Source organism: Apus apus, chromosome 2 (assembly GCF_020740795.1).
Source record: "Apus apus isolate bApuApu2 chromosome 2, bApuApu2.pri.cur, whole genome shotgun sequence".
NCBI lineage: Eukaryota > Metazoa > Chordata > Aves > Apodiformes > Apodidae > Apus > Apus apus.
Window position 1 is genome coordinate 21,641,270 of NC_067283.1, and position 7,600 is coordinate 21,648,869.

The window sequence follows — 7,600 nt, forward strand, 5'->3', positions numbered from 1 at the left end:
TAAAAAATAATTTTAAAAAGAGTGAAAGCATCATGAGAATTCTAGACCTGAGAGGTAGATTCCACAATGACTGGTGATACTGGTGTGGGGAGGGCTTGACCTTTAGGATCTCAAATGAAAGGAAAAATAGTGCTCAGTAAAGGGTAAGTAAAGATAAGAAAGGTGAAGCAAATTAAATGCTTGGGATCTTTCCCATTAGCAGCCAGTTGCTATGTATATGCAGCAGTGATTAATACAGATTGATAGCTAGAGCTAAGCTGCTGGGATGGTTCTAGTTGTCAGCGTCACTTGTTTTTATTTGCTTCTCATATGAAGTCAAGTGAGTATGGGTCCTGCAAAGATCAAGTGGAGATATGAAAGCCTGTCATTTATAGTGCCTTGTATTTCAACATGTTCATATTGCTGGGCAATCAATGCAGGAGAAATTATGTATGAGAACTATGTTAAAAATAGTCATGCAGTGCTTTATGGGACATCATTTGTCACTGGCCATATCAAACCTGTTTTGAAGATTTGTAATGAATTTTACATAAGACTTGCACTTCTACATCTCTTTTGTGCTTTAAAATATAAAAGGAGCACTAAAACTTGGGTAGGTACAAAGTAAAACCATGTTCAATCTGCATTTTTACACATACAGAATGAGTTTCTCTTTACGGCCATCTTCAGTATATCCAAATCAAAGTAAGCTACTATATTTTTATTTTTTATGTCCTTGACTTGAACCTGCTACAAAACAGAGGCTTGTAAACATAAAGTAATGAGACTGTCTTGTTCAGACCAAATGTGTAGTGAACAGTGAAAACAAGTCAGCAGCTGGCAGAGTCAATACATATGACATTGTATTCACAATTTAGGTGATATACAACCTTATGTAATGTATCTGGCATTTATATCCCCTTTCCCAAGTCTGAAAACCAGGCTGTGGGCTTCCTAGAAATATCTAACTGGTTACTACATTAAATGGCTCACGAGACTGGGGGGAACAAAACCCCTTAAAATCCCCTCAGCTATGTTGCTATACAAATAGCAGTAGCAACTGTCAGTAACATCAGAAGCTGAAATATTCATATTGCATGGTTCAGAAGTAAGGAGCAGCAGCTTAGCATTAAAAATAATAATTAAAAAAGTTTATTTTGCCAGATCTGCTCTACATAAAAGCTTTGTGTCAGTAGCTTTTGTAGAAGTTACAGTCTACTCAGGGGTAAATAACACCAGTGCTTTTGTCCACCTGTCATGCAGTTGCTAAGAGAGACACTGAAGTCAATGGCTGATCCTTTTCCCATTTGGGACACTGTTGTAAACTGGGTCCACTGTATAACAGTAGAAACAAAATAAGGACCAGGTACTTGCCATGCATGAGCTTCAGTAGCATCTCTTCTCTTTCCAGGGGCAGAAGAAGGAAAGAGCAAACCAGTAGGTGCAACACCAGAGCTGCTGCAAGGCAGTGCTTTTGAGGGTGACCTCGAGGGAAGTGCCATAAGGGGCTGTACCCAGAGTGTGCATAGAGGTACCCAAATCAGGGTGGGATTTCCCAGGACAGAGAGGCTGTGACAGCCGCTGCAGCCTGGGTAGCTATGGAAACAGCTGAGCTGATGCACCCAGACCCCAGGGACCAAGTGGTCCTCCTCCAGCCTGAAATCTCTGCTCAGATGTCACAGAATATATAACAACCATGCTGTATTTTGGTTTACTCAGAGAGCAATTGATAATGTGTAGTTTAAATGCAGCATTTTTCTTCTTTGAAGCAAGTCCCTTTATGGGGGAGGTGGGGGCTGGGGGTGGGTCCTGAGGCAAGAGTGAAACATTCACTAGGCCAACTAATATAGCTGGAAAAAGAAACTTCCCGGCACGAACAAGCACTTCTTGAATAGGATGCTGTATGTGAGTTTTTCTTCTGGTATGACTTGAAGATGAGAGAATTCCAGTTTGCTTTATTAAAAGCTAGTGACTGAAGACCGCAGATTACTATTATTCTTTCTTCAGAAAGATAATAAGCAAGGAAAGGAAAAAGGCAAATTCCAATTTTAAGCAGTATGTGTGCAAGCGCCATTGCAAACATGTAACATTGAGAAATGGGAAGCAAGAGTATCACTTGTGCACATACACAATCCAATCCACACTTTACAAGTTGGTAGCATGAATAAGCAGGAACCTCAGAACATAAAAGCACTGCAGAGAAAATGCATCCAGCAAGGGTAGAATATGCAAAATTGAATCATTCAGGGAAACCCTTTATAAAATCTTATAGAAAGTCAACCCCCTCCAACTTTGAGAGTCATTCCATAAATTGAGAGGGAATAATTTATTTCTTAGTCTGGCATACACCCATTGCTCTGAAATGACAGAACAATAAACAGGAGTCCTTCAGTTCATGCAGGAGGTGAACTTTTTTGTTCAGCAGTGTTATTTAAAGATGACAATGGCTGTTCTTGAAAAATTCTGATCTGTTGCAGATGTAGGTGCCAGTCTGAGTGTTAAATTGCAGGTGCTCCAAGAAGCAAATTAAAATTGGAAGAAGTAGGTAATACATGATGCTTAACTTGAAATAACACAAAGCTGTTCATTAACAGCAAAAGTAAATAAGTCTCTGAAGAATACTAAGTTACGGGTTTCTGAAAGCAAAGGGCAGAACAATGTTGACTTTGAAGACTTACTTGGTCTTAATTTCTTACTTATTATTTGAGTTAGTGGATGATATTTAGAAATATCCAAGCTAGGCTGATCATTAAGCAAGTTGGCAGACTTTAGCTTTAATATTATTTCAGAATGCCATTTCTCTCCTTATTTTTGGAATTACTGTCTGCTTAAAATACATGGAAACTGTCTGCTTAAAATACATGGAAATAATGCAGAAGAAAACAGATTACTTGTTATAACTGAGAGAGATTGGAGGACCAAGCATCTCTGGAATAAGCCATAGCTTTCCAGCCATTGAACACAATCCTCCAAGCACCTTCATCTATTTTTCTTTTTCTTTATCTGACTATTTTAGAAACTCTAAGCCAGTTATATGATGGTACCTCTCCTGTTATCTTGTTGATTACTATTTTAGGAGGCTAAGTATTTTCAAGCTTTTGTTTAATCTGAAGAATATATTTCTCCCCCCCCAGAGTGTACTGTGCAGATAAGTATTCCTGGGAGTCTGTGGGTTTCTGAGGTATTTTCAGCAAAAAATCACATTTGCTTTCTGAGTTAAGAGGAATTTTTTCGAAGACGTACATAAATCTGCTCAATCTAGATGATAAGTGACTTCACAGCCATTTTTTAAGAGAATGACAGGTTTACTAGTCACATATAAACGTAAACTGCAGGTGTCTTACTGTTGATGACCCCACAGTAAAGGAATAGAAGGAGAAGAATGAAACCGTTGGTTGTGCTGCCAGAGCAGAAGATGGGATGATGGGGCCAATTGCGTCATTTATAATGGACTCCTGGTTGAGAGTGAAAGGTTGCCAAATGGACGTTTCCACCTGTTTTCAAGCAAAAAAAAAAAACACAAAGATTTTTTTTTTTACAAATACAGCAAAAAAAAAAACAACCCACAACGATCAGAGTGACTTGTACTGTTTCGCTTGCTATTATTGACTTCAACATAATTTTATAGTACTATGTGGAGGAATTTTGGAAACATCTACTGCTTTGTTTCTAGCTCAGTGCTTGGATGATTTCATTCAGTAGCACAACATTCAAGCTAATTTCTGCCAGTGGTCAGTGATACCACACTAGTAACCCAAGAGTGGTCACTTCAGCCTACCACTTTACCTTCATTCTTTCGATGAATCCCAGGAGCTGCAGATAAATTACCTTGATACCATCTTTACTTGCAATTAGTACCAAAGTTACGAATGTCTTCATGTTGGTGTAATTGAGGGCAGAACTTCAGGCCATTAGATTTCAATTCACTGTACAAACACAATTTCTTCCAGTTAGTTGCCACCTTTTAAACTTTATGTCTTTAATGAGAGAAACTGAGAATGAGAAAACTCCTTAATGAGGTGAATTGAAATGGAGATGGCTCTACAGGCTCAAACTAAACCAGAAAGGGAGGCTAAACTGTTTTATTTTCCTACTAACTCACTGGATCAAATCCTATCTCCTTAAATCAATTCCCTACCTCCCGTTTCTTTATTACAAACAAGATTGGTCCTTTATAGCCTTAAATTTCCATTGCTTAGGAACAGGCCTTTGAAGGTCATGACCTTGCTTATGTTTAAGGAAAAAATAGGATTCACCTTATGAGCCTTTGACTTTTTTGCTTAAAGTACATTTCTATTTTATTTAAATATGTTTCTCTCCTAATTTTTGCACAGAAAGATGCTGTTAAGTACTGCTCATTAAACCTAGGAGTGAATTTAGGGGCACAGGATCAGGCCCTATGTGTGCCATCCTCTAAACAGTCTGTTTGAAATTAGTGAGGAGCACATAGTCCGTGTTCTGTGCAGACAGTTGTTGAATTATGAACATTATTTAATAGAAGATACAATCTATGGCAATTTAGAAGCGTATGAAGTTAACATGAAACATCCAGGCTGCTATCCAAAATGGAACAGATGGATCTGAAATTGGTTAATGCTAGATCAAGGAGAGCTCAAGTATTTGTACTTATTAATGCTATCTAGGTTACCCCTGATGATCACAATGCACCCATGCATGCCTTAGCTTTTCTGTACTTTGCACTAAGCTAGCCTGGTCCAAAGAACGATGCAGATAACAGAGGAGTTACCACGTGATGCCTTCAGTTATTTCCCTATTAAGTAAAACTTTGACAGATCTGTCTCCAGGAATCCACATCCCAGAGGTTTTATTTGTGATGGCTTCTTTTAAACTTATTTTATTGTTCTGTATTTTTTTTACAGATAGAGTTTCTCTGTTTTCCCTTCTTGCAGTATGGCCATCTGCTACCACTTCAGCTTTAACTGTATCTTCTTGATCTTTTATTCTCACTTGTTAACTTACCCATTACTTTCACCTGTCTCTCTAAGTAATACTAAGTATACATCTTTCCATGCTTCAGTGTCCAGCTCCTCGCTCTGCTCTATCTTCTCAGGTTTTGATCCTGTCATGGCTCATGAGTCACACAGTTCAAAACTTTCTTACAGAGAAATGAAAGATATTGCATTTTCCCAGTCTTCCTCTAACTCTTCACTTTAACCTTGATCTTTTATCTGATTATTTTTTGGTTTAGATACAAACTGATGCATAACACCAAACCAAATAGATGCCCCCACATGCAATGTAATATATTATTATTTCCTCTTTTATTAAAAAAATAATATTAGTTTGTACTCACAGCAAAAATCTAATTCAGCTTTAGGCCTTACAGAATTGTATTTTGGAGATTAAGCAACAATAGTTCTGATCCATGAAATTAAGTACCAAACACTAATCTTGATCAGATTTAGCACACTAAAAAGGGATTCAATTAAAAATTGAAATGCCTGAGAGTTTTATTTCTGTTTTGTAAAGGTGAAGCTCAGTCTTACCATCCCTGATTTGCAGTCCCTCAACACTTGCATTGAGAACAGTAATTTCCATGTGGAATCCTCTCTTTAAAACCTCTCCTTCTGAACAACGTAATATGTATTTGGAGGGACAATCTCTCCCACTCCTACCCTGCTGTCATATTTTCAGTCCGTAACGCTGCTGTGATGGTAGGTCTGCAAGTGACCTGGAAGATCCCCTGGGATCAGATTGCTGTTTAAGAATTGAGCCCTGTCAGTTTGCTGGCCCTGCCAGGAACTTCTTTATATCTATGGTAATTGCTTTTAGAGCTGGATAGCAGAGAGGCTCCTCTCTGAGATTCCCATGCTTCATCCTTGCTTGTGGCAGACTAGTTTCACAGCTGCTCCAGCCCATTTAGGAGTAATTTTTCTTTCACCTAGTGGATATAAATCTGCTGCATTCCTCCTTCAATTGACTGTCCCTCTGCTTCACTTTAGGACTTGTCCATTCAGCACTGCTTAATGATCCTGATCCTGCCGTCCCTTGGTGTTGGCCATAAGTTGGGTGGGAGAGGGGTCAAGTTTGAGGCTGATAGATAGAAGCAAAAATTACTGCCCCTTTCAAGTCAAACTAGGGTGAGCAGTTTCTACTGGCTTGCTTGATCTAGGATGCAGCTGCAGTCCCTGCTATTTAAAAGCAAATGTTTACAGGAGAGAACCAGTTTTCACAAGGCAAACAATTTTCTGTGGTTCTAACAGATTTTCTAGTTATTGATCAGCACAGCTACTTTTCTGAAAGGGGAAGAAGGAGCTACTGGGGTGAGCAGCAAAGTGGCAGAATTTACACTGTATGAATTTGTATGATACCAACTAGATGGTGTTGCTTAGAGCCATATTACCTAGCTGTAGGAATTTCAAGGCTGAACACTGTCACTTTCAGGGGCTATCACAACAGCTGGGGATCACCTGGGTGAAGATGACCTGGATTTATCTTTTTCCTGCATGATTCCTCAGTTGCAAAATTTCTAGCAGGGGCAGGAATAGAGCTCTGAAAGTAGAAATATGTCCTGTCCTCCCTGTGCACACCATACAGGGATTGATGTAGCCATGGGGAAAGGGGAAAACTGACAGCTCTTCAAGAGTAACCAACTGGAGATCAGGCAAACAAATAAAAGGGATTTTTTCATATTGAATGTTCATAGGAGAAGAACAGGGCAAAGAAAAAAAAAGATGTTTTCCATTTTGCCATTATAAGGAGCTCCTTGAGTTTTTAGATCTATATTTTTTTGCTCTTTAGTCAAGTGCCTGCTTTAGACAACATTTTGCATCAGTAATTCTTCTGATCCTGCAGGCTGTTGCATGTGGGAAGCCCTGTGTTCCTGTGTGGAGCCTCACAATTTTTAATGGCATGCTGTGTGGGCAAAGGCATTTCCCCCTGGAGAGAAACTTTCAGCATGAGGTGCATTAGTCAGTCTTCACTTATTTGTGTTGATCTTCCAGGCAAAAATAGGAAGATAAAAGGTAGCAAAGAACCGAAAGCCACACATGCATCCTCATACACATGCACAGAGAAGTACACAGGCACAAAGACAAGGAGCAGGCATCAAAAGAAGCTATTCTGGTTAATTTTTGTGTTGTCTATATTATGAGCTGACAGTACCCCCTTGTATCCTGAAACAGCATTCATTGATTGCAAAATCTCACAGGGAGAGAATTCTCATTTTTCCCATGTTTTGATTTCTGAGGATAGAGGTACAGTTAATTTATATGTACATTTTAATTTATTTTCATATTTGCTGTTGAATCTTAGTTTTACATCCAGAAGAAGAAAGTCAAGGACAGTTCTCTTTCAGCTGAAAAAAAAACACACCTATCTTTAAAAATTTGGCTGCTGTGTTCTTTGATTTATTGCCTTGTTTATATTGGACAACATACCAAGTCTCATGTCACATATTCCTTTTATGAGCAGGTATATTTTTTTCTCCTCTCTCAGTGACAGATAAATGAGAAGAGCTTGTATTTTAGGAGGCAAAGCTAAAGTTTGCTATTCTGAATATTATATTAATTATCTCAAACACTGTACTTGGGACACTGTACCTGCCTATTTAATTGCCTTGCAGAAGCTGTAAGTCTGAGTTCCTATATTGTCATGCAGA